Source organism: Chionomys nivalis, chromosome 4, assembly GCF_950005125.1.
Source record: "Chionomys nivalis chromosome 4, mChiNiv1.1, whole genome shotgun sequence".
NCBI classification, from domain to species: Eukaryota; Metazoa; Chordata; class Mammalia; order Rodentia; family Cricetidae; genus Chionomys; species Chionomys nivalis.
Window position 1 is genome coordinate 108,274,404 of NC_080089.1, and position 27,980 is coordinate 108,302,383.

Below are 27,980 nucleotides of genomic sequence, written 5' to 3' on the forward strand. Positions count from 1 at the left end.
ACCGAAGAGTGAGTGGCAACCATCTTCTGCCCCCCCCCCACACACACATCTGAGTTCAAGCATGAATCTCCTGTCCTAACCCTTTAGAGATGGCGTGGCTACCCTGCGGGGAGGGCACAGTCTGCATGCAATGTCTGAGATGAGTTCAAAGAGAAAAAAGAAGGTCAAAGTTGACATTCAAACTGAGGAGCTGTGCGAGAGAATCAGTCAGAGCTCAGGCCGCTGGCTTTCAGAGAGACTACGCCAGCAGCAAAGTGTAGCCAAGAGCAGGCGGTCCTCTAGTGACCCGCCACCTGCTACAGATGTCACCACGCTCCTTTTTCAGAGGTGTGAATTGACTAGTGTCCTGCGTCCCCTGGATAAATGAAAACAGTCATGTCAGAGCAAGTGTGGCACAGAGTCTTTGTTCCTTTAGGAGCAACGCATCATGGTCGCCTCTGAAAATGCTGTTTAGGCCAGTAGCTCCAGAGCCCGAGTCTGAGGGAATGAAGCCAAGGAGGCCTGTCCCGGCAGGAACCCTGCTCTGCCCCTGGCAATGAGTCCCATGCCTCCCTGTGCCAGCAGATGGAGCAAGGCACACCTGTCATGAAGCAATCTTGTTTTATTACAAGACCTTATGCGAGTCCCTACATACACAGGTGTCCTTGTGCCCCCCAGGACATCCTGACTGAGCTGCCCCTGAAGGGTACAGGCTCTGGGGGAAAGCACTGAGCCTCTGTGCCAGGTAGAACTGTATAACCCCTCCATCTCCAACCCTTCTCTAATAAATCCACCCCACTGTTTGTGACAGGTGGCTGCTCTGAACCTGTGCCAACTCACAGAGTGACTCAGGAGTCACCTCCCTACCAAAAGCCCTGGCTGTCCCTGGGTTCACCCCAATGCTCCTGGGTTCACCCCAATGCTCCTACCAGGCTTCACGTCTCCACTTTACCTCAGAGACAGGATCCCAATGTCTTCAGGCAGGTCAGAGGCTTCCCAAGGCACAGAAATCAGGCTTTCTTATGTCTGGGTGCCAAAGACCCAGAAAAGAATTTGGACTCTAGTAGGAAGTTGATCTTTCTAAAATTAAGGCTTTGCATTTGTTTATATATTGGCTATTTGTATTTTTTACTATCATACTCTAAGATGGATTTTGAAGATATAAACTAATCGAAGCTTATTACTGTGACTGAAGAACAGAATCGAAATCATGAAATATCTTTCAGGCATGCACAGACCAACTCACACAAGAAATCCTTTACTGGCCCAAGAGGACCTCATTCAGTTACTGGCTTAAACCCAAGTTCCCCCAAATAAGTCCTAAGTCTCGTCAATAAATAGTAATTGAGTGACTAGGTGTGATTTTTGTCTTCAGAGATTAGTGTTGGCTCGGTGAGAAAGTTACAATTCTGATCCGCACTAAGACTGTTTTCTGAGCAGACGAGTTCTGCTCTGCAAACTGTGGAAGACCAGAAGGGACCCTGAGCAAACCCGTGCATGGGTCACTGCGCTTCAATTAGGTGTGGCCTGTGAACAAGTCATGCAGATTGGCTGTTACCTGATTGTTTCTTAATGTTCATCCCCCATTTCTTTCTCTATCTCTCCCTTTTTTTTTTTTTTTTTTTTTAAAAAGGGTTTCACATATCCTACAACAGCCTTAAACCTGAAGGTGAAGGTGAGGTTGACCTTGAACTTCAGCTCCTCCTACCTCCACCTCACAAGTTCAGGGGTTGCCATGTCCTGTGTACAGGGTGCTGGGGATAGAGTGGGCTTCTTTCATGAGATCAACTGAGTGTCATCCCCAGCTGGGTATTTACAATGAAATACACAGAACCCACAGATGGATGCAGAGTGGGTCTGAGCACAGAATGAGAGAGTATATTCCCAGGCTAAGGCTGTGAGTCATAAGATTTGATTCACATATGTGTGTGTGTGTGTGCGCGCACACGCACGCTTGCGCACGTGCGTGCATGTGCATGCATGCACCACGATTCCAAATGAAAGATACGTTTTTTAAATGGCTGTGTCCAGAAAGCGTTTCTGCTGTCAATCTCAGTGTGTTTCCTTTCTGTGTGAGATGAAGACAAAATGATGGAAGATATAGATGCACATTGTGTGTTGATTTCCAGAGTCATCCAGAGAAAATGCAAGCTACGTTGGGGTTCCCGCCGTGAAATCCAAACACTATTGTGAGATTCAAAGGCCTTATCATTAAACTATGAGGCTTGATGCTGCTGATGAAGGCAGAGCATCTTAGTTAAAACAAACAGATGATTATCTTGGACAGCAGCATAAACAAGACCCTAATTCACGAAGCTGCTAATTGCTCTTCACAGCTGCAGAAGACTGGCTGCGAATTCTCTCAGCACGTACGCTGCGACCAGCATTTGCAGAGCCCTGGAAGTCAGTACAGCACACATCAGCCGCATACACTAGAGCCACGGTCAAGGGGTGGCTCAAAACAGACCATGTCTGGAAGGATCTCTGCCTTTCTAGATAGATATGCGCTTACCTCGATGGAAGTCTTAGCATTCAGCTCAACTAAATCATAACCAGACTCACTGATGTGCTCTCAGGAAAAGGAACTTGGGCCCATTCTTCTTACACGAGAGAAAAGGATGCCGTACATTTGTGACAAAATGAGCCACAAAATCAATGTTTTCATGGTGGGATCACAACTACCATAGCTGGTCATAATGGATCCACCTTCAACACAGAAACACTTACACATCCCATAAAAATAACAGCTATTGTGGCTTCATTTATATTTCATGTGCCAAGTGCACAAAGGATCGTTTTATATATGATGATTTTAGTGCGTGGTGCAACTCACTTATACATAATAAAGAAGGGGAAATAGAAAAAGAAGAAGAATAAAAAGAAAGTAATAATAACAACAACAAGAGGAATGAGCAGATGACTCAGTGGGCAAAGGTGCTGGCTGCAAGCCTCACAACCCAAGGTCCATCGCTAGGAACCATAGGGAAGGACAGAACTGAGCCCTGAGAGTTGTCCCCTGACCTCCTCATAAGTCCTGGCATGCATAGGTTATGCCAGGCACAAGTCAATTAATTTGTTAATGAGTAAATGAATGAATGAATAAATGCAATTTAAGACAAAGAAAAGGGTGGGAAGGAAAGAAATGTGTAGAGAGGAATGGATGGAGAAATTGGGAAGGAGGAAGAAGGGAGAGAGGGGGTGAAGCATGGATGGAGGTAGGGAAGGGAGAGAAAAGGAAGGAAGGCTTGAGATTAAAAAGGGCGAGTCCTTGTCCAAGGTCAAATGAAACTGGAATCATCCAGCATGGTCTGGAAAGCCACACTCTGCCCCTTACTTTCCACCACGTCCTTCCATGTACACAGTTGAATTGCGTTTACTCAAAATGAATGCAACAGCCACACACAGAGCCATCATTACGTATTGCAGAAAGAGAAAGCCTTATCGCAATGCATCTTAATCGGATGCTGTTTCTGCAGCCCAAAGAAACATGCTTTCCACGAGCGAGGCTCTCTCTCTCTACCATACACCCCTGAAACACAAGTCTGTGTCTCCTGTAGCAGGGATAACAATAAGAAGCCTCCAGTCACAAACACCAACAACTACGTAGATCCTCTAGGCTAAAGCGCATCCCTGTTAAGGGAAAGATTTTCTAAGGTTGGCCATGTCTTACCTTGACCACTGAGCTTGGCGATTTCTTGAAGAGTTAGACCCTAAGGCGGAGCTGACCTCAGTCTGTAGCCATCCCCAAAGACTGGGTTGACTGGAGCTGTCTGAAGAACAGGCTTCTGTGGGGCTGTAAGAGAAACTGCTGGTTTGCTTTGAGCCTAAAGAAAACTCTGACACTAACATCTGGAGAGACCCCTCATTTCCTCCTAGCTGTTCTACCAGACATGTCAGAGAAAGAGTAAAGAGCGGACCTTGTAGTCCTGTGCCTTCAGGTCCCGCCTGATCACTGGATGTGAAGTGGAAAGAGCAGCCTCACTAGGTCCCTTGCCAAGCTTCCTCTAGGATGCACCTTTTACTCTGGTGTGGGGAATCTGCTGTGGCTGGCAGAGAATAGCCTGCTGGTTACACAAGACCAGAGCATCCTAGGACATCCTGGACCATTTATTCCTCCACCGTGGAGCCCCCTTGGTGCTGTGTGTTTCCTTCTGTAACAGCTGCAGCTGTGGGCACACAGGTGGTTGCATAGGCAGACCCACTTTGTCCAACAGCTTCCTGTGTGACAGGTTCCAACAGGAAAACTGGACTTCAGCAAGATCAGTTCTGGACAAGGGCTGCTAGATGCCAGCCATCAGATCTGATGGACTGTGCAGGAACTGGAAGGGAGCATTACCAAGGAGACAAGCTTATGTCAGAGGAGAAAAATGCAGAGAAAGCAAACTTCAAACAAGAGAAAGTGTGTTTTCCTTCGGTTTCAAACCTCAAGTGAGACATCCAGGACTGGAAGCCTAACTCCGTCTCTGATTCAGTCGCTGCCCTCTGTGCCTCACTTTCCCCCTCTGAAAATGGGAACCATGAGTTCCCACCTCACCTGGTTATCTTTGTGTGTGGCTTAGCCACTGGCTGTCTTTCACAGAAAAAATTGCATGAGTCCATTCAGCAGTTGCGTGTCCCCATCCCACAGTTACAGCTTTGGTTACAATGGACTTCAAACCCTCCCAGAGGCCCCACCTTCCAGGCATTTCTAGAGGCCCCAGTGGCTTCAAATACTGCAGTCATTTCAGAAGGGCACTAGCTTCCTTTGGAAGGTGTCTTTTGAATGCTGTTGGGTGTGCAGGGGTGAGCTACAATGCCAGGCTAGAAGCTAGTCTGTTTCTGAGGTTTTTATATTACTTCTTTAAGTTTTCATCCCTCCAATTTATGAGCTTCCATTGGTTATGCAAACTCTGCATTCTGTGAAGAAACTTTAGGTTTTAAATTAACTTGTTCTCAAACTTGAGATTCATGGGCCAGTAACACTGGCATCCTTCGGGATCCTGCTAGAAGCTCAGAGCTGAGTCCTACCAGACATACTGAGATAGAATGCTCTGTATTTCATAAAACCCCTCATGTCTGCTGATGTCTGTGCAGGTTTGAGAAACACTGCTTCTGGCGAGAACTCTCCTGAGTGTGACAGGAGACAGAGTGCCACCGTCTGAGGTTTCCCCTAGCGAGGACACAAGCAAACACATGTGGGTTCATTGCACTAACACCCACTGAAGGTCAAACAGAGCTCGCAGATGCAAAAATCTGACCCCAGACAGAGAATAGTGCTCATGTTAGTCACTGGGGTTGGGCTATACAATCAAGCATGGCGTGTATGCATGTTCCTAAACTGCTGCTCGAGACTTCTTCCCTTCTCTTTATTTTCCACCTTACTGAACTGAGGGTTTGGAACATGAGCATTCTCTCCCGTCCTTGACTCTGCTCTGTAACCTTCTTCTTCTTCTTCTTACTATTATTCATTAGTAGTCAAATAAGGAAATGCAAAAGGAACAGAAAATCAGTGAGCTCTATATCACAATCTCTGTAATAGCAGAAATGAATATGTTCATAACATAATGAGGCTTCCAATTTATACATGTATATAAATAAATTCTACTTGGTAGTTTACATGCAATTTATATATTTACACATGCATGTGTATGTATCAACAGAAATATGTGTATTGGTTTATGTATATATGTATTGTTTTTTCTCTTTTCCCTTCAAAAAGAGTTTCTTTACTTTAAAATTAAACGGTTGATGCTTATGTGAGCTGTGTTAGCTAATGCCCATGATGAAATAGGCAAAAGCAAAATTTTGAAGCAATGTGTTATCTGTATATCTTCTGAAGTATATTGGAGAAAATAAATCTATTTACCCTTAATGAATATTTCTATAGTTCTGCATTTCTTCAGCTTAGCTAAGTGGGAAAAACAAATAAGATTATTTGAGTTGTTCCTTTGCTTCAGGTTATGAAATAAGATTTAACATCTCATTAGCAAAAATTAAGCACTGTCTCTGAATTTCCCTGTTAGGATATTTTAATAACATTGTCTTTCACAAACACTTGATAAACAGGCTCACTGTGCATACCTATGACACTCAACTTTTCTTTCAGGGCCAAGCTGTGACTTCTGTTGGCCTCACCACTTCCTTTGTTTGAGAAACTGACTCCCGAGGGTTGAAAGGGAGAACAAAAACACCACATTGGCCCTGAACATCTGCCGGGTAACCGTCACCCTGTGCCAGACCCAGGCAGAAAGCTGACGCTTGACACGGGCACAGGTGCATCCCAGGTGTTGGGGGTTTGCTTGGTAGAAAACACCGAGGACCAATATCTGACAGGGGGTCATGCTGCCTAGTTCTCAGTGAAGTGTCCTGGAGGATAATGTTGGCAGAAGGAAGTCATCTAAAATGGGTGACTTCACCCTCAGTATCATCAAATGCATCCACACACACTAGCAGCTGGATAAAAACAAATGTCTCTACTTGTCAATCATAGCTCCTCTGCAGGGGCCAGAAGGCAGGTCAGAGATCAGCAGTGCGGTGCTTTTCTCCATCTGGAGGGAGGGACTGCTTAGAATATACATCTGCAGGCTGAAGCAGGAATGCCTTCACTGCAAAGAAACAAAATCTAGTGCCTCATGGGATGAACCTGGAAGTCTTAAGTGTGAGAGCCCTTTAGGGGAAAAATTGAAAAGGTTGTTTTTCTTTAAAGTTTGCTCTTCACTTAATACGCATCTACAGAACAATTTTTCAGATTTTTTTTCTCATTTTCCCTATGAAAAGTTTATGTTTTTTTTACAATTCCTTATTCCGTGGGTTTTTATTTGTTCCTAAATCCAAACTGTTGGGCACCTAAACCAGCAGCCTGAGTCAAGTTAGTCTTTAGGGTAACTTCAAATATTGATTTGGAGTGTAGGAGTCTTTTTTTTTCTGTTCTATGTCATTGTTATTATTATTATTATTACTGCAATTATATATTGCTAACACTTTCCAGAAACAAGGCTCTGGCTGCTCCTTAAGTTCATTTTCCTCTTTCAGTTATTTATGCTCCGATAACAGCACAGCACTCTCAGAGTATCACTTTATAGCATTTAAAACAATAAAATACCATATCATTCTCTGAGTTTTCATGTCTTCTAGTTTTTTTTCTCCTGTTTTGTGTGGTGCTGGGGATGGAATCTAAAGTGGCCTTGAACATGCTCAGTGAGTGGAGCTACACACTGGCCTGTTTTTTTTTTTTTTTTTTTTTTCCTGACATTTAGTCCATGAGCAGTAAAAACAGCAAGGAGCTTGTATTCCTCATTATTTGGGAAGCATTTGTACTCAAGACTCCTTAAAGGAACCCGAAGCTCACTGTAGCCATCTTGGGCAGGTAAAAAAGAGGAGGAGGAGCTGAGGCTAAAATCCAGATGTGTAGATTACCTGTTCATAACCTCAGGAGAAACCATGGAAGTAGGACAGGAAAAACTAGGGGTCAGAGACACAGTGCAGTATACATGCCCAGGACGGCAGCCACGCTAGACAAAGGCAACCCACTTGTACCTGTTTGCTCTGCTTTCTTTCTGCATCAGAATTCCATTACATAACCTTCCTTGACCCTGGGATGTTCAAGTCCTCCCTTCTAGACGATACCACTTGAGTGTTTGTGTGTGTGTATAAGGCAGGACAGTGACAACATCACACACACACACACACACACACACACACACACACACACACCCCAGAGTCTTGAACACAAAACACCAGAGGCAATGATTTATGCCAGGTATGATGACTCTTAAAAAGATAGGATCACAAATGACTGAAAGGCAAATTCAGAATCAATAGAAACACAGGGAATGTGACTTATCTTTGTCCATGTGGCCTTAGCAAGCAATTCAAACAGCCTACAGATGTTCTTTTGGTTCTCCACACTGACAAGATTTTTTTTTCGGCCTAGAGGAACAAGGTAATTCAGAGCACAGAAGGGAAGCCATTCCCACAGAGCACAACAAATGCTAGTAATGAGAGAGTCAAAGCCCGATGGCCGCTACAAATGGCCACAGGTAGCTCCCCTAACCAGCCCAGAAAAACACCACATTCTTTTCCCCCCTTGTTTTTCTTCTCTTTTTAAAATATCCCCAAGTATTCATCCATGAATTTCATGGGCTTTCTGTTGATTCTATGTTCTAAATGTAAGTCCCTGTAGCCACAGAGTAAAATCCATCCTGAGAACCCAGGTCTGCAGGCGAAGTCTGTGTCTCCAAGCTGCACAAACACTGAGAAAGTAAGCGAACTGGCTGATCCTTGCGTAGACCCAAAGATCTAATCAATCAGCAGCGAAACAAGCAATCGTTTCTCATTTTAAAACATCAGAACCTCTATTTGCACAGTGAGGTCAGCAAAATGAGGTCATGTTTTCTGGTGATTTTAGGAAAATATAAATTTAGAGCTCTATTGTCTGGCTAAATCCAATGGATGAACCTGATTTTATAAACAACATGAGCTAGATAGATTCATGGGTTTTTTTTCTGCTGTGGCATGAGTCACAAATCTATTGACTGTGCTCTATTTGAGATCACCTCCAGTTCTTAGGTAGGAATACAAATCAATTCTGCTAGAATTGAACTCAGTGTTATCACTAGTTGTGTCTGGGAGGAAGCCTAGTTAACTTCCTTTGTAAATTAGCAAAAAGACAGGGTCTCATCCCAGATGAGTCAGTCGAGCAGGTAATGAAATACTGCGTGGAATTCTGTGTGGGTCGGGAATTATGAATCATCCTCACCCCGATCTCTTTTTCAAGGCGTCACTGCCGAGTTGGCTTAGAAAAGGTCAGACCATGCCATTCACTCAAGTGGCGGCTGCTAGAACGATGGCTTGGACCTCACTCAGGTGGCCACAGATGACAGACTCCCGAGCCCCTAACACGTGAGTGTGGCGGTGCTAAAAATGGACTCCAGCTAGGCATGACCAAAGCACCCAAGCGAAGCAGGAAAACATGAGGACTAGGAAGGAAATAATGAAGCCCATCATTGGGATAAACATTATGCAGTTAATTTTCACAGCAATCCCACTTTAGAAATGGAGGAGATAATGCAGGATGCTTAAGAAATGAACTAGTAACACGCAGAGTTGGACCTGAGCCCAGGTTCTGGACCCTTACCTCCTGACGTCTTTGCCGACTTTATCTTGGTAAGAGCGCCACCTAAACTATCGCTCCTAATTTCCCAGCACTGTGCTTGCTTTCAAGCTTGAAGGGGAAAACTATAATAAAAATTCATGAACAATACAATATACAAACAGACCCTCAGTACAAGAAGCGTCATCGAGCCACAGAAATTATAAACTGAAAGAGACCTTAGAATTTATGGATTGCTTTATAGGTACCCTTCAAAATAGGTGTGTGTGTGTGTGTGTGTGTGTGTGTGTTTGTTTCTCCTCAGTGTAACATTCTGAGATAAGATACGTGGACATGAACCAAGAGGGGGCAGCCAATCTGGATGCCATTTCCTGTGAGGACACCCCAAGACTCACATTTTCATGTCTTGTTTTGGTCACCACCTTTACTTGATCCTATGAGCCTCGAATCTACTCAGAGAGTGATTTCACAAACTGAACTATTGCTTGGATGTTTCCTCTCTACCTATGGAAAGAACTGATTAAAAAGAAGAAGAAAAGGAGAAGGAGAAAGGGCAGGAGAAAAGCAACTGGGAAATGAAGAGGGGGTCTAGGGTAGCTGTGTCGGAGAGAGAGAGACCCTGTCTCAGAACATAGGACATTCTAATACCACTATCTCTCCACCACATACAGCATACACATGTGCACACACACAAACACATGTACACAAACTAAGAAAAAAGAATGTCGAATATACACATTATAGTACAAAATACAGTGTGACTATCTGCTGCAACTGCTGTGCTTGGCAGGGAACCTGCAGCTTAGCCCGTTCCTTCCTCTGAGATTCCCTACAGAACTATGTCTAATTCTACCTCCTTTGAACCACAGACAGCAAGTGCAATCTACTGAGAGTAGCTAGATGATTCTTTTTATGGACCCATTTTCCCGAAGTCTTTTCTTAAACACATGAACATAAAAACTCGCAACGAATTTAAAGAATAAACTCTCTTTAGAACCATCTACACTTTCATATATATAGTCTCGTGTATATATACATATATGCATACATATAAACACACATATACATACATTTTATGTATTATATATAATCATGCATCATATATAAATATGTGATCATTTATATCTATCATGTATATATCTAATAACTATGCAACCATCTATCTATCACATGTGTATCTATCTTTCATCTATGTACTTATGTTTCTCAGAATCACCCTTATAGCCCAGAGTGAAGCAGTTTTCAGTATTCCTAAGGATTAGATACATCCTTTGGCATGTAAGTCAGGTTAATTCTATCATCTTCCCAAGAAACAGGAAGAGATCAGCTCTCCTGTGTTGTAGGAAAAGTGGTCTTGCCTACGGAAGCCCTTGTGGGTTAGAGCTCTCTGCTCTCTGCTTCTGAGCTTACCTTCTGATACACGGCTGCCCACTTGCCCGGTCCTTGGCATTGACCCTTCTCCCACAAGTCAGACTTAATCTCTTTATAAGCACACATCCGGGAAAGGCCAGATGTCTCCAGTACGGTGAGCCAAGAACTCAAAACTGTGTGCTTGCTTTTAAGCCTCACCATCTCCCAATGCTTTGCTAATGGAGTATTATCTGTAACTTTCTCCTGGGCAGGTACTCACTGGGTTTAATTAACAGGCTGACCCTGGAGGGCCTTATGATTGCCACAGAATTCCTGCTTGCTTACTGAAATAGGAAAAGAAAAGGGTTTGAAACGGCAAAAGAAGACTCTCTAGTGTGGCGGGCGACATGGTATATTTAAGGGTATCTCTTCGTTTTTTAAATGCTAGAGCTGAAATTCCATGAGGGAAATATAACTAAAACTTCACATGGGACTGATTAGAAGCCCCAAAATATGACCTGCACTCAATAATAACAAATATCAGATTCAGTTTAATTCTGTAAACTCTGATTAATAGCTACCATATATAATCACTATACTAGCCTGAAACTGCTTAGGACTATGAAAAAATAGGCAAGGGAGTTAGCGTTGTGTGGGGGGGGTAAGTGTATTTTGTTGATCTTAACACATGCTCTTTGTATTTGTATGCAGCTATGCATCCATATATTTTTTTTTGTCTCCTAGAAAAATCTTGCAATAGGAAAGGTTTGTAAGCACCCCCTTCAACTTCTGAGAATTTTTATTGGATAACTGATCATGTTCTTCTCCAGAAAAAATGTAAGATAGTCAAATTCCAATAGAAAATACAATGCAATTATTAGAAACATTTACTGCTCTGTGTGGCCCACGTTCTTCTATACTAAGTATTGCTTGTGTTCTCTGCTTCCTGTTAGGGGAACTAAGTGGGAACCCCCACCATGACAGCAGAGTCCTCCCTACTCTGGCCATATTTACAGGCACAGTGCTGACTCACCGAGCAAAATTACCTCAGCCGCTTTGGGATCAGAGGTCAACTCAGCTGCTCTGTCCAAACAGAGTGTGGGAGACAGGAAGCTGGAGTTGGGGGAGAAAGACAGGCGCTGTCTGGAAACCCCCAAACCCTACACTTTTTGTCCTAGGTTAGAGACCTGCTTTGATCTCCCATGCCACCTGAACTCTGTTGACCGGCTCCCCCTCCCTGAGTTTGACTGCAAAGTTATGCATGCCTTCATGAGGCTATCCCAATCACCACTGCTCAAAGATTTGCAAACCGGGCCATCCGGTTTAGTTGTTAGAAAACAGACAAGAAAAAACGCCCTGAACAGGTTTGGGAAACTCTAAGGCAGACATCCCTTCCCTTAGGAACTGATAGAAGGTAGGATCTTAAGAAAAAAGAAAAAAAACAAAAAACAAAAATGTGCTCTTTCCAAAATCAGCACTCCTGAGAATTAGCTACTAACTCGGCCTTTGATAAGTCATAGACAGAAGGTATTAAGCTGCTCATTAATTTTAACCACCAAAAGTGGTATTCATATTTGACAGTTGGGCAAGGCAGCATGTTTGCAATGTCAGCATCTGTGTGAGTCATGTGTTCTTGGCTAGCTTGTGATACATACAAAGAACCTGTCTGAAAAACCAAAAATGTAGAAAGAAAGAAAGAAAGAAAGAAAGAAAGAAAGAAAGAAAGAAAGAAAGAAAAAGAGGGGAAAGGCTATTAATGAAAAGGTTATAACCCTAACTTTTCTTTCAAAGCCTTTTTTAAAGGGTGTTGTGTTAGATCAGGACCCAGGTACGACTCCTAGCACCCATGTGGCAGCTCACAGTTCTAGGGGATTTGAAACCCTCTTCTGGCCTCCGTGGGCACCAGAATGATACTTACAGGCAATGCATACACATAAAAAAAATACGAGAGTTGTGTTTCATGTATGTAATGAATGAATATCTTTCATTTTTTTTTTTTTTTTTTTTTTTTTTTTTTTTTTGTGGAGGGATAAAGGTTCCTTTTGAGTGGATTGTGCTCCAGGTCAGGGATTGCAAATCCTGGAAGGCAAGCCCATGCTCATTCCACTTTCTAAAGGGAGAACAGAAGCAGTTAGCAGTCGCCTAAATTGTTAGCTACTTAACTAGAGGACTGTGAAGTTTAGACAGCTAGTGCATGGGTTAACTACTAAGCTAGCGTCCCCCAGTTCATTCCTTATTCTGAGGAAGAAGCCAGACATCTAGACCAAATGCCAACTCAGGTGATCAGCGGTTTCCAGAGGTAATCAGCTCAGTGTCAGCCGGTGATCAGCTCTTGTCAGGAAAGTGATCAGCTCTGTGTCAGGAGGAGATCAGCTCTGTGTCAGGAAAGTGATCAGCTCTGTGTCAGGAAAGTGATCAGCTCTGTGTCAGGAAGTGAGGTGGAGAACCGAGATTTGGATTGCAGAAGGTACATTTTATCTCACTGAATCTTTGATTGTAATGTAAATTGTTTATGGAATCTGAGAGAGGCCACAGACACTTCCTGGGGAGGACAGTCCTTCATCTCAGGCAGCTATTTCTTCTCTTATCCCATGAGATCCTATCCTACTGGTGAGCACATCTCCTCCACTAGTTCTAACCTTAGTTTCAATCCCAAACTCCACTTGAGTCAAAATATATTTGCTTCTAACTTCCACGCAGATATAAAAATAATGTGTTGAAGGACAATTTTATCAAGGCCCAAGAAGTCGTGTAGCTTTGAGAAATGTTTCCATTCGTTTTTTTCTTTTTAGTATTTGTATATGTATTTTCACACGCCACCATGTGTGAGTGGTCTTCAGAAGCCAACTTGCAGGCATCAGTTCTCTCCTTCCACATGTAGGTCCGGGGGATGGAACTCAGGTCATCAGTCTTGGGGGCAGGGATCTGTACTAGCTGAATCGTCTCACTTGTGACATGTGACCTGGTGTGTCATGTCTACTCTCCGAGTGCCTGATGTTGAAAAGAATTCCTAAACAGCCGTTTTTTTATAGTTCTTGGAGAAAGCAACAATTGTGAGACTAATTGTGAGCATGCATGCCTTACAATACCCATGACGTTCCAGGACAAGAAGGTTCCTACAGCCAGGCCCTGCAGCTTGATAAACATTGCCTTCCTGGATGTTTCTAGAACATTCTTAAACAATATGTGAAAACCTCAAGATTCGGTCTTTACAAGAGAAAAGTGTTAAGGGAAAAATTGAAGAGGTCCAGGAAAGAATATTAAAAAAATAAAAACAAAAACATTAGATCTACTCTTTGCAATAGAGCTTCGGACATCCTAAAATTCTTCCAACACCAGTACAGCTAAGTAAATTTATAATAAATAAAACATAAATCTGTGATGTTTTGAAACCATGTGGTGTTAGTTCAGCCATTCCCCCGCAGAATTCTCACAACTCATTTGGGAGAATTCAACACCGGTTTTGACTTTGTGCAGTACTGGCTTAAGGAGTCATGATCTGACAATAAACTGTGTAGACTCATTTCCTAAAAATAAATAAATAAAAGTGTAAAGTGTACCATTTCCAGCTACAAAGTGGCTTAGCATTCATTTAGAAATTTGTTTCGGAGAAGCAGCGTATATCTAAGGCGTGTGCTGCAGAAACGTTCATTCTGCGGTGAACGTGGAGTCTGCTTGTTTTCTCCTGAGCTGACGATGCCATTAAGTCATCACTGCAGCAGCCGCCGCACTGGAACTCTCACGGAAGTTACACAGAGCAACAAGCAGAGCAACAAGCAAAGCACGAGGCAAAAACATCATTCGTTCTGCTTCCCTACAAATAAATGCTAGCACATCCTGTGAGAATTTTCTCTGTATTAGAAACATGAACCTCGTTGACACTTTTTAATTTTCCTATTGAGCTTATTACAGGCAAATTCAAAATTAAAGAAATAAGACTAACCTCTGAATGTCAACCAGTTCACCTGCCTCTCCTTTAAATCCTGTGAGCCAGGTCTAGATTTTTCTAAACTGTTATAACATTAAGGAGATCTGGGAGTGACTTAAAATGCTGAACATGTGGGTGGTCTCTGTACTTGTCAGGAGATAATTTACTTAAACTGGGAAAAACAATAGCATCGAAAAATTGATGTTCCCTGTTGTACTTTAAAGACATTAAAATATTTTAACTCACATATGTTGATTCCTTTTACATAGCTTTAAATCACTGTTAAGTTTGTTTATCTTGGGTGTATGAGTGTTTTGCCTGTGTGTACGTATGTACACCACATGCTTGCCTATGGAGAGTTGGGAGCCACCATGTGGCTACTGGCAACAGATCTCAGATCCTCTGTGAGAACAGCAAGTGTTCTTAACCACAGAGCCATCTCTTCAGCCCCTCCCGTGTGGTGATTCTCAATTTAATTCAAAATGCCAGGATGAGTGAAATTATTTTCCTCTTCATAGAAAGACCTAGATGCTGGAATGTTCTGACATAAGGCTTGTTATCTGTACATTATGAAGGGAATCTGCTAAGCACCTGGCTTGTTTCCAGGTTATGATTTCTGCTTCTACCGCCTACATTTAGTGTAGAGTATACAAGCAACCAGTGACCTGGAAATAAAGGAATGCAGATTATTAAGAACTCCAACACTAAAGTGGATGATGAGGGCAACAATTAAAAAATCAATCTAGACTCATTTGTGCAGATAAACTTTGTGAATTTGTCTCTAGGAAACAGCTATAAAGAGATAATTGATATTTCAATAGATTATGCATTTTTGCATCAAAATATAGCCCACAACATGTCAATCAAACCTCTACAAAATTTGCCAATGTGTTTGAAGTTTAAATGATGTCACTGTTATCGCCTTAAAAGTCTGAGTTCTCTCTTTATAAAGTAGAACTGAATTTTGCACGATATTGCCTTTAAACTAATGTCACTTAAGGAGTTGTTTACTTTAATATTAGCACAACTGCAATAATGTATATATTGTCACCAATCATTTTTAATTGAAGAACTGCATATACCATCTTAAAGTCTTATGAAAATTGAAAATATGCTAGAAGACCTGTTTATAAAAGAAACAATTAATGTCTCACCTTTCCTGGACAAAAAGCTAATGATTATCTGTTGTTAAGTTGAAGGGGTGACGGTAATGTTTTTAAATGTTGTGACTTTATGGCTGAGGAACAATTATGAATATATAACTTGAATGAGACACTCCTAGATTAAGTGATTAAGTGATCATCAGCATTCCATTAAGTTGCAATGGGCATTTGATCCTCATTTTGATTTACAGAACATAAATACCTTGTAAGTTTGTCATATTATCATATGCATTAAGTTGTGTCTATAAACACTTCTGGGAGAGATTTTCATGTGAAAAATACGTAGACGTTGGTTAACCGTCTCCTCCTCCCATCTGGCAGTGCTAGGAGCTATGCTGGCAGCTAGAAAAGAAGAAGATGAAGAAGAATGAGGAGGAGGAGGATGAAGAGAAGAAGGAGGAGGAGGAGGAGGAGGAGGAGAAGAAGAAGAAGAAGAAGAAGAAGAAGAAGAAGAAGAAGAAGAAGAAGAAGAAGAAGAAGAAGAAGAAGAAGACTACGCAGCAGCATTGCAACTGCTGAGGATCCAGTCTGAATACAGAAAGCCAATACCATAGAGTCAAGACAACACCCTTTTTTCATTGCCTCCTCAATTATTCTGTGTAATTATTTCAATTCACATTTTGTATTGCTTCCATTGCTTTTTTTTTTCTACCACATGAATATGCCCCAGCAATGACACATTCAAGATGCTACGTATGTGTTTTGTGTACTAGACAGAAGAGGATTGGAGACCGTAGTATAACAATCTCGTCAACATTAAAAACTGCAAAATGAGACGGATACTTCAGAAATTGATTCTTTATCAAGCTTAGTAAGCACCTTGTGACTTATATCCTATCTCAGTTCATATTGGATCTTTACAGGTACGAGATGTCTGTGATGTAAATAAACATAATCAACACTTCAGTATCCATAGTCAACAATAATCTACCACGATCTCAATCAATCTAAGACTGAGTACTGAAGAAAAAAATCTATTTTAAAGAACTTACCGTGAAAACACCTTAAAAGAAATTCAGAACTTAGAAGCAGATACAGATAAGTTAACTCACATAGTCTTGTTTGTGTTGCCTCTGTATGTATATATTCTACAATCCTTTAGTATATGCCTATAATAGTGTTCAAAATGTGCTTTTCAAATAATTTAATGTGAAGTGTAGGAGTTAACAATACAGAAAGTAAAACCCACAGAAACATAGAACCTCTGGATTAAGCAATTCTTAAAGTACAATGATCTTTCGTCTTAAGGAAAGAGGTGGATGCTTTACAAACAACACATCACTGACTTAAGTTATGTTGGAGGCTTCCCAGGAGACCCGATGCATTGTTATGGAAGCCACATCCTTCCGTGAACAGGAGAGTCACAGATTTCTGAATGCACAACCCAGTTCAAATGATGTCAGTACTTACCCCTGGAGAAACGACTTCCCATGTCAACTACACTTCCAGGTCTCCCACTCTTGTCTAATCTCTCACAGACTAGATTCAAATTAAACTGACCAATGAAGAGTTAATTTGCAGTGTCCAGCTCTGCGGACTTCAAACGAACTGTCTTCTCCTCATCCTGAAAGAATTCTACATCATAGCCAAGCCTGGTTACTGTCTACATTGTGTCTTCAGGAGCTGACTCATCCTAAGATCTGCTCATATGCCTTATCATTATCTTGTCCAAAGACAAAATGCACTTTGAATTCAGATGCGAATGTCCTCGGAGTTGAGAAGCTTGGGAAAGGCACCAGTACTCTGGTGCAAAAAGCAGAGCCCTGAGGGAAATCTTAACAGCGAGTGTGGGTGGTTTCCCCCTCTAGAAATACCAGTTGGAAGACAAATGAACAAAAACAAACAAAATTTTCAGTATCTTCATGAAAATTATTATTCTTAGTGGTTTATTTTATTTCAAACTTAGTCACAGTCATATTGACTTTTTAAGTTGTCATAGAGCCATTAATATAAAATGATATGACTTCGCTCCCCATTTCATATAAACTGCTCACATTCTCTTATGTTTATTAATTTTGAGACTATTTAAGCGTTCTGTCTAATGAGTTTCACTTTGAGGGAAAAATGAGTGGTCCGATGATTACATGCTCTTAATACTAAAATGAGCAAGACACCTTTCTGATTGAACATTCCCACTTTGTACCTTAAGACAGGTGTGCTGTAGAGGTGACAACAATGCAGACAGGCAGTTTCTTGGATCTTACATGTTAACATATGAAGACACTTTGCCCCCAAGGATAACATTCTAAAGGTGATCAATGCTACCTCTAAGACTCACATTTTAAAATATGTAGTCTTTAGAAAAATTAAGGGTGGGATGTTCACCTCAAACTTAAAGGGAGGAAACAACTCAAAATATTCCATCAAATCCACCTAAAACTCCCTGCTTCCCATAGTTGTCATAATTCTGGAGTAAACTTTCAAGTCCATGACAAAATATTAAACAATTCCCATGGCAGAAATTCAGATTATCATTGCATCCGCAGATGATGGTAGCTCTTTATTCCAGAATGTTTCATAAGGTCCAACCCATCTGCCACAGCAGAACAATGATTCAGGAATTCAAAATTATTTCTGCATTCATTACCCAACATTCTCACAGTCTGTATTAAAAATAGTTGACACACAGGAAGTCCCTGGTTAGCATCTCCTTCAGGTTTTAAGGAACTCAAATTATTGAGTCTTCTTTCTAAGAAGCAGTGAAGATGTCAAAGCAACACCTATCTAACCATTCAGAGAGAATTCTCTCACCCAGACCAGTGGACTTCCATTCATAACATATGAGGACCGGATTCAAACCACCGCCTCTGCAGCCTGTCTTTACCTTGCCGTTTTCCCCTGCTCTGCGGTCTTCACAGCCTCACAGGACTCTGTCTTTTCTCGTGCTTCTTTCATTGCAGAGTGAGCTGCCTGCTCCTTCATTAAACAGCATTAAAAACAGACTGCCAAGAACTCCCCAGTGCAGCATGCTCTAACGGGGCGATTGCTCCAGTTCGCAAGAAACCACACTCAACTGGGATGTAACAACAAGCAGTCACTGGGAGATTGGCAATTTTCAAATCTAATCACACACACACACACACACACACACACACACACACACACACACACACACTTGTCTGGGTCTGAACTGAACATTCCCAAAAGGAAATGTGAGAGACTAAGTCACCGAGAAACCTAAAGGCATTCCCCAAGCTGTGTAAGTTTCTTTAAATATGCCTCACCCAAACCAAGTCCAGTTAAATAAGCATTCACCATGGGTAGCAGTTACTTTATCATTCTGATGACATAAATCATACCCAGAGAGGAACTAAGACATGTCTAACATGACAGTCTAAAACAATGTCTTTAAAATTGGGTCTTTAAAATAATACAGATAAGCACAGAGAATAAGAGATTATCTTTCCCAATCTTTTGTCACGATACCAAAGTGCATCTATCACCTTAAAATGCATTTAGACTCACTCTCTAGAAATACATAAATAACCAGTCAGTCAAAGCAATTAAAAAGTAAAAGAAGAAGAAGACAAAGGAAATGAGAATCAAACATAAGCATTACATACCTTGAAGAGCTACATAGCCCTGAGCACACAGGGTCTCTCACAGGTAGCCCACTTTGGGATCACTCCGCTGTTTGAACAACGCATAACCAGAGCGTGTGCCTTCCAAATGACTGGGTTTTTTTTTTTTCACGAAAACAACATTAGCTAAAATGTTATCCAGACACCCCAGCCCTATGGTAACGCAATACTGAAGAAGAAAAGAGAGTCTGTATGCGCGCTGAAGTGTGTATGAAAGGCTTTCTGACTTTCACAGAATTAAAAAAGAATGAATGCCTTTTCTGTCATGTCTTCTCACTTAAAGCAGTAACAGCAGATTTGATCTCCAAGGCAGATGAAGAAGGGGTGGGCACAATTTAGATTTATTCTGCATTGGAGCAAAAATTAAAAAAAAATACAGATTGATTTCAATCTTGGAGGCTGTCATTCTTGCTTGCAGGAGCAGAGTATGTTGAGAAGTCAGACAGGAAAATGATCATCTCCATCTGTATCCCTTTCTTAGGAAGATCATTTCTAGCAGCCTTGCCTTGAGCCTCCCACCCCACCACCCTGTAACTTTCCTCTTTGCTTTGCATTTCAACTTACACTCTGGCCATACTCTGTATCTGGAGAAGGTGATCAAGTTTTGAACGTAACACACCTGAGACATAAATACCAAGTCACAATTTCTCTTCCCAAGAAACTTTTTTAAACGCTTGCCTAATTTAAATCCAATCCTACCGCCACATTTATCACCTGAGACCTCTAACCTTAAATTGGAGGCTGCTATGAAAATTACTTCAAGCTTTTAAAATTAAAATAAAAATATTATTATCCCCCCCAACCCCTTGGGACCCAGGACATCTTGATGACAAGACAGAGACAAGTTTTCATTTTCTCTATAGCTTTTTTTTTTTCCCAACTGAATTAAGAGAATTTCCAAACTTGGCACTACAAAACCCATATAAAATTACTGGAAACTTCTCTTACGGAAAGCATCATCTCTTTTAATTCCCCTCCCAGTTTTCAATTTCTGCCTGATTTGGGGGAAGGGAAGTCCACCCATTTCTTCGGCGAAACATGGAGACAGAAGATAAACAAGACAGAGACACAAACAGTTCAAAGCGAAAGCACACATAGATGGTAGAAAGAAGGGGAGGGGGGCAGAAACAGACAGCCCCAACAGTGAGACACAAAAGGCGTGCGATGTTCACGTTGGAAGAGTTGGCGTTTTACCTGAAGGAACAGAGAGGAGTTACTCAGCGTCCCGGTGCCTTGACTGACTGGATTTCGTTTGGGGCTTTTGTGAATAATTATTGTTTCTCAGTGAATGCTTTGGTTGGGCCAGTTTGGTTTGTAACTTGCCTCTGATGTTTGGTCGATTTATTTAACTGCTAGCGAAAGGAGCCCTCGGCTTGGAGGCAGGGGTCCTCTCCCAGCCCAGACACAGCCCTGGTGGGGACCGCGTGGCTGCGGCTGGCGGACTTTCGCCGCTCCGGACGCTTGGAGGTCGTCGCTAAAGAGCCTGCCCGCCAATCCGGACTGCTGAACTCTTGTCTTTCTGTATGCCTGTCAGTCTGTCCGCACCAGGAAGAGAGTGTGTGTGTGGGTGTCCCGGCTTTGCTCCGCTCCTCTCTCGGGAGTAGCCACTGTCTCCGGTTGCCTGTTCTTACGCTGATCTGTCTGTCCCTCCGCGTCCTGCAGTCCCACTAGCAATGCGGGGATCAGGTTCCTATCGTTGGAGCCCGCAGCGTCTCTGCTACTTTGCGCTCTGGCCACTTCTTGGGCTTGGGTGGGCGGAGGTGACTGCAGGGAGCGAGTGTGCGGGGCTGGCTGTCCTGTCCCTCCCTCTCCCTCTCTCTGCCCACTGAGTGCTCTCTCTCTCTCTCTCTCTCTCTCTCTCTCTCTCTCTCTCTCTCTCTCTCTCTCTCTCTCTCTCTCTCTCTCTCTCTCTCTCTCTCTCCCTCTCCCTCTCTACCACACTTGCTGATCTCTCTCGGGCTGTGTGAGTGCGTCCACCTGCCTGTCGCTCTCGCAGTCCCACCAGAGTCAGCAGCCTCGTTGGGTCCCCCTGACCGCCCCGCCCGGCAGCGCCCTCCCACGCGGCTGGCACTGCTCCTAGGCAGCGCCCATCTCTTCCCTGCCAGCCGAGGACGTGTCCGGCCGGGCACCGAGAGCACTGCACGTGGCCCCTCAACGGCTCCAAGCCTAGACCCGTTTCCCCGACTCCTCCGAGAAGGGAGGTGACCCTACGGGCACGCCTGGCGATGCCTGGCCGCTGTGCCACCACGCGAGGCTAAGGCACCTGCTCAATGCTCTGGGCGCTGCCATCCCCACTGCTCTCGCCACCCCTGGGCTGGAGACAAAGCGCATGAGCCACGCGCGCGGCAGCGCGAGCATCATTAATCAGAGAGGAAACTGGCGCGCTGCCCCGGCCCTACCACCCGCCTCTCCTTCCCAGCCATCGGGCGCGCCCCGGCGCCCAGCCCTTGCCTACCTCGCCAGGGTACCACCTCCAGTCCTAGGGATGCTTGGCCAGAGCTTCTGGCGCTCTGGTATCCGGTGCTCACTCTCCTGGGCCAAGTGCAGAGAACAGCCCTGGGCAGCAACACCTCACCCCACCTACGAAATGAATTTCAGCCTTGAGCTCTCAGAGATGTCCTGGCTTTGGAGCTGAGAGAGACCACAAGTCCAGCTGCTCAGCTAAGCTGGTCTTCTGGATGCAAGACCGCCCAGATCACTGCCGCCCGCCTGCTGAGCGAGCGCTGATGCGCTAACTGAGAGAAACCCAGCACTGCAGAGCCCTGAGGGGTAGGGCTGGGGCAGGGAGCAGAGTTGACACCTGAAGAAATGAAAGCGCTGGTTTACCCATTTGTTTGGAGACACGTACTATTTTTATTATCTGCAGTTCATTTTTTTCATTGTCTAAGGGCACACTACCAAAAAGAGGGAAAAGTACAGAGAAGAGAGTGAATACATTTCCGGAATACCGCCCACCCCTGAGCAACTATACATCCTACTTTCCCGACAGTATAGGTCACCAGCCAAGACAGACCATTCCAGCTTTCTACCCCCAGTTGAGAGCAAGGCATTGGATTCCAGGCTTCTTGGCTAGGTTGTTATTAATGGGTAGCAAAATTATAGTTGTGCACTTCTGTGTGGAATTACCAAAGCTCATTTTGACAATACCCAACACCCGAGCTTCTGAAATGCAGACTCGGAGTTAACTGTGGATCTGCTGCAATACACAATACATTGAAAAAGGGGGGAAATCAACTCTTAGTAGCGGCAATTAGAAACCTCATAAACAGACAACAGATATCTAACCACCACAAACTATGCCATGAAAATTTGATTTTTTTTTTGACTTCTATTTAGTGATACCTACCTCTAATGGTAGACTTTAAAAAACGAAAAACAAAAACCAGGCTTATAAAAACATGTGGCTTCCATGGTGTTCTAGCAGAGTGATGTGCGTGTGTGCATGTGTGTGCGTGCGTGTGTGTGTGTGTGTGTATTTCTAGAAACTGCTACAGTGTAGAAGGTTGGGCTGGCCCTTGAAGAATAGATAATTATTCTCCAGCTGTTAGACTCTCCCCCTGGGTAGGGCAAATTCACAGAAAACAGTTTCAGGCAAAAGGAGTCTAAAGCTTTCAGGATAGTCACTTGGCTGGAATCTCATTTTCCTAGCCATACCTCTCAAAATATGTTAGTAAGTGTCTCCCAGCCATTTGGGATATAATAGAAAAAAATAAAAAGTTTCTTATCACATTCCAGTTCTTTAAATTAAATGCCATCCTAAGGACAAAGCACTATATCTCTCCCTGGGAAACTGTATTAAACTGTGTTGTCATACATTCATATAATTGAAACCATAGTTAAAGAAGGGTGGTCAGAACGTGTAATCTCTCCTACACAGGAACAACCCCACTCCTGACACACACACTCATACCCACCCACCTGCACCCAGAATTCAATTCTGTAAACCAGAGTGGAAAGCACAGTCTTTGTAAAGGGGAGGGGAATTCTGTGAGGATTCTTCTTTAAAAAAATAAAAAAAAATCCAGCATTTAGACCAATGAAAAAGATTCTAAATCTTAATGATATATGGACAAACTGGATGACGAGACTTAATGCAATGTCTCTTGTGGACTTTTAAAGCTCTGTTTGAGAATGAGAAGCACATTTGGAATTAAAACATTAAAACTCAATTCAATTTTCTATCATTTCTTCTGATATTTTTGCCAACAAGTCAGTGGCCTGAGAAAGCTCCAGTTTGTTTGAGGCCATGTTGCTAATTGGTATTCAGATATCCAATTTTAAAAATTTGTGTCCCTGTGTGGGACTGGAATATCCTCGCGGGACTATTAGGCAGGGAGTGAGCAATGTTATTATTGCAGGCATTCAGAAAGCGTGCACATTTCCTTCAATAATCTGGATGCTTTTTAACAGTTCAGGCCCTTGGCCTGACAGATTAGCAAACCTTGAACTCTCTAAAACAAGGTCTTCTGGTTTGGACCTCTGGGTCCCAGTGGCACTGGTGTCCTCATTTTTGAGATGTCCTGTGAGAAGGAAGAATGTACTGTCACTCCTGGCCTGAGGGCCCTCCAGTGTTCATTGTCTTTGTGTTTGAAATGAGGGAGCCTGCCTGTAACCAGGTAACCCCAGCTTGGGGAGTTGAGCTCACCTACACACTGACAAACACCTAGGACTGTTGACAAGCTCCTTTAAACACGTATTCCCTGAAGACACTAAATTAGTGCCCTTTAATGAAGCTCTCAAATTGGATTTTCAAAATAAGGCAAATTGCTAGAATAACCCAGCTACCTTTATGAGCACCTTTTCAGCTGAAGTGAGAAGTAGGATTTCCGTGCCGTTGAACTTGCAACATCTCCCAACAATTAGGCTGTGAGGAGCTCCACTTAAGGGTGTACATCCTCTCCACCATAAAGACCCACATATTCCCTAGAGAGGCTTCTCATCTGTCCTCTATCCCGCAACACTGGCTAGCGTCTATTAAATATCAGTCTTGGGTTTAGGTATCAAGCCTTAGAAATAAATATGAGGAAGAAAAGCAAGGAGAAAGGTGGGGAGGGGCAAGCGTGGGGGGATGGCAAGATTAACGTTTCAACCAGAAAAGTTGAGAGCCCCATTCTTATTATGTACTAAGCCAAAATAACTCCAAAAACACATTTCAGAACATCAACAAAGAATGTTACATCATGTATGCATTTGAGCGTGAAGAAATGTCACGATCAAAAACAAAGAGGACTTGGGAGACTAGAAACCAAATGTTCGGATGGCACGGATCCCTTGGTGCCAGCTCTGTCTCCTCTGCAGTAGGTTGTGTGCAATGTAAAGAAATTATCCCTGTGAGCATGCGGATCACAAATGACCCCTGGCCTGCACCCCCATGAAGTGATGCTCTGTTGCCAAAGCAGCTCAAGACGTTTCTTAAAAATAAATGCGTTTGGGGCTTGCATGGAGCTGCCTCTGCATCAGAGGAGGGGCGATGGAAAGGCACAGGAGGAATTTGCTGAAGGGAGGCTTGGAAAGCCTGTCACAGAAAGATCTGAGCAACAATAGACCAGGAAGGCTGCTGAATAAGTTACGTGTTCCTTTTCAGCATCCCTTGGCCAGATTCGTTGCCACTCAAAGCTCACTCGCTTTTTAATTTTTTTTTCCATCTTGGCAAGCAGAGCACTGTGTTTGCTCATCTGCACCCTGAGAAGCCCCAGGCTCTTATGGGGTTCTGGCAGGGGGACAGAGGCAAAAAGATATTCTCTCTGCAGAGCAGGATTAGGAAGCCCTTGCTACCTGCAAGTCTAGGACCATTTCTTCTAGAAATACAGTCGTCCATGGAACCCACTAAAGGTGTTACTGTTTTCTACTTTACTTGTGTGTGTGGTGTGTATAAGTATGCATTTTCACATGTGTGAAGTTGCACATGTACCTGAAGTTCACATGAATTTGTGTGTGCTTGTGTGCGGAGGCCAGAGATAGATATCGGTGTCTTCCTCCATCGCTCTCTACTTTTATTTATTAAAGTGGGATGTCCCTCTGAAACCAGAGCTCACCAATACAGCTAGTCTAACTGGCCAGTTTTCCCAGGTCATCTGGGCTTCCAAGCCTATGGGCTCTGGGGATCTGAACTGTGATCCTAAAACTTGTACAGCAAGCTCTTTTCATCTACTGAGCCATTTCCCCAACCAAAGGTGATAATGATTTAAAAACAAAAATTAAAACAAAATCATATTTTTTGGCCTGAAAATGAAAGTAGAGAAAAAGCAGAAACCTTAGGAGAATATGTGAGAAGGGAGAGGCCAATGTGTACTCAGGAGGCCTAAGAAGGACACAGAACAGGACCTAACCTGTGCAAAGCCAGGTCTGTGATCTGCCTCTTTTATTGTACTTTCTGAGGTCCCAGATCCCCAGGATGGACATTGGTTCCTTCCTCGCACAGACGCTGAGGAGTGACCGTAAGTTATTTAGAACTAGGGATCATATATTTGGCTTCTTGACCATGAGTTAACGCTATTAATTAGGTGTTAGAAAAATAGCTTCAATCCACCTCTAATGAGATGCAATACTTCTGAATTTGAAAACGATTCTCCAAACCTGAAAATGAGTGTGTGTGTGTGTGTGCGTGTGTGTGTGTTTATGTCTGTCTATACAGTTGATACTTCACAAACAACACTTAGGTCTTATTGAAAACCTAACTGTTGTCTCATATCCTACATCTCTAGAAGGACAACATTACAGAGCGTTCTCTGCATAAATGCACAATTTGTTCTCCAAAGTCACTCTTTAAAGAATGTTTCCTTTCTCTCTTCCAATTAAAATTTACATTTATGCAATGTGTAGAGGCATTTGGGGGGAAAAGAAGAGGATATCAAAATTAAAAAGAACAGAATAAAAATACTTCCCAGAATACAACCACCCAAACTGCGGTGACTTTTTTGCTTATCCAGTCTCTATGCATATGTATTCATAAAACCATGGATCTGTTTGGCACATATGGATTATAGTATATGTGCTATTTTATAATCCACTCCCCTGTTCCCTGCTCTCTTCTCTACTTTAGAATGAGCTATTAGAGCTCTTTCTATTGCTTTGACTATATTGATAGTTTAATGATAACACCACAGTTCTTTAAATCCTTGAATACACCTGTTATAATTAAAAGAATGCATGAGCTTCAACTTGGGAGATTTTCTCCTTAAAGCAAATGTATTTCTGCGCCCCTCCCAGGTCTCCTGTTGCCCTGGCTTACCTCAAACTCATCATGCAGTTGAGGATAACCCTGAACTGATCCTCATCCTTCTAGACTCTATGTACTTAGAATATAGGTTGGTGCCTCCGAGCCCGGGGTATACAGTGCTGCTGATTAGATCGAGAGCATACTCCATGCTAGACGAGCACTCTACTGCCAGAGCTACATCCTCAGCGCCAAGGCAAATTCTTACAACTTGATCTCTTCATCCAAAAAAATATCTATAGTTTATGTTCCATACAATAATTAGGTTAAATAACTAGATTAAAGTTATTGTACTAGTTTCTGAGTATCATCTGCTTTTATCATCAGTATTTATTCTTGAGTAGCTGGTTGGTCTTTTGTTGTTGGAACTGATTATATAGAATTAAATGAAAGCATACCACAAACATATTTAAATACATTTTATGAACAAATGGAATTTTAAAGACAATTTCAATTACTTTTACCTTCTGTGTGTGTTAAGAAGACAGCACGAGAGAGTCTTTTACGTCCTGCCACCAATGTGGGTCTCTGAGATTGAACTCAGGTTCTCAGGTTTGACAGCAAGCACCCATAGCTATCTCGCTGGGCCAAATTATTTTAAATTAAGTCTGCCTAGATTGTCATGATTTATAAACTATTGATAATATATTAGACAGACATATACACTGCAGTAAACAGAGGCAGGAGTAGGGTTCTCAAGGCTAGATTATTGGTACAGAATCTGTCACCAAATCACTGTGAGACTCAAACAAGTCATTTTGTCGATGAACCTCCATTCTGTCTAATAACCTCCATTTAGAAATATATTATATTTATAAAATGCAAGGAAGAGATTGTTTTTATCAAATGAATCCTAGGCTGCTCTAATGACACTTTACAGTTTGGCTTGGTACCCATCTGGAAGGAGCTCATTTTTAATGTACATTAACATTACCAAGAAATATAATATAAAACTATTCTTTTCTTTGTTTGAATTCTAGAACTAGCCTAGAAATTCTCATAAGATATCTTAAAGGTATTTTCATTAGAACTTAGCTGATGCCATTTGCTGTTGACTTTCTAAATATAAAATCTGAATCACTTCTCCTGTTTTCACCTATGATGAGGATTCTCAGTGTCCCTCTCTACTCATCCTGTTACTTCTGATCATAACTGTTTTCATTTCTAGAGTCAGCTGTTTAAACTCTGATCTGCTTTTATTAATATTATCAGAATTTTTGAGAACAGTTCTCCAATTAGCCCAGTTGTTAAATAAAACACTTTTTACTTTTTCATTACTAACTTCCACATTTCTATTTTTCATTTTAACATGTAAGAGGTTGCTTATTTTTGTAACCTTTTATGGAGTAAACTTAAATTCATTAAATTTGAATGTTTTACCCTGTTGGATACACTTAAACTATAAACTCACTTTGGGTAGTCTATATAAACTGTATAGACTCACTTTTGCATGCACTTGCTGCAAACTAAGGTTGTTACCATTGAAGTTTTATTATTAGTTTGTGCTACACCATATTTTACATTGTAAATTGTTTTCATCCCATGGCAATTTAAAAAATATTTTGACCATTTTCACTTAATGTATAATGATCTTAATTTTTAAAGGATGCCTCACCCTTTACTACAGAGATTTGCTTGATCCCAATCAAAGACTCAAATCAGTGAGATGAAC

The 27,980-nt window shown here is 42.4% G+C and overlaps 1 protein-coding gene across 13 annotated transcripts in view; it reads right to left on the minus strand.

Moving 5' to 3' along the window:
- The window catches only part of Arpp21 (cAMP regulated phosphoprotein 21), a 160,555-nt gene extending 138,784 nt beyond the window's left edge, over positions 1-21,771 (minus strand). For 3 of the 13 annotated variants that reach the window (XM_057768315.1, XM_057768313.1, XM_057768306.1), the window contains exon 1: positions 20,287-20,939. The gene's annotated coding sequence lies outside the window, so the exon portion shown is untranslated. Of the gene's footprint in view, positions 1-16,921; positions 17,121-18,335; positions 18,438-19,074; positions 19,548-20,286; positions 20,944-21,547 lie in introns of those variants that run through there. The other 10 variants (XM_057768317.1, XM_057768316.1, XM_057768320.1 and 7 more) reach the window with 8 other exon arrangements.
- Positions 21,772-27,980: the final 6,209 nt, after the last annotated feature.